The sequence below is a fragment of the Aptenodytes forsteri genome, unplaced genomic scaffold, assembly GCF_000699145.1.
Source record: "Aptenodytes forsteri isolate BGI_AS27 unplaced genomic scaffold, ASM69914v1 Scaffold254, whole genome shotgun sequence".
In the NCBI taxonomy this organism is placed as follows: Eukaryota; Metazoa; Chordata; class Aves; order Sphenisciformes; family Spheniscidae; genus Aptenodytes; species Aptenodytes forsteri.
In genome coordinates, this window is record NW_008794459.1 from 90,001 (window position 1) to 90,241 (window position 241).

Sequence of the window (241 nt, forward strand, 5' to 3'; positions counted from 1 at the left end):
GTCCCCGGGGCCCCCGGGGACCCGGCCGCGGGGACCCACTGGCAGCTGAGCAAGGTGGGGGAGCACGCATGGACCCCCGACCCTCCCCACCACCAGCCCAAGCCCTGCCGTCCCACCGACCCCCTCCCCCACCCAGGGATGCCCAATGTGTGGGGATGCTGCTGCTCGCAGGGGCCGGGGGACCCTCTCCCCGCGCCCAGGGCTGGGTGGGGGTCAGTGCCCCTCACCACCCCCTCCACCA

General features: G+C 75.9%; 1 protein-coding gene across 1 annotated transcript in view; it reads right to left on the reverse strand.

Moving 5' to 3' along the window:
* Positions 1-241, reverse strand: part of CHRNA10 (cholinergic receptor nicotinic alpha 10 subunit) — a 3,360-nt gene that overhangs the window by 2,618 nt on the left and 501 nt on the right. The window lies entirely within an intron of this gene.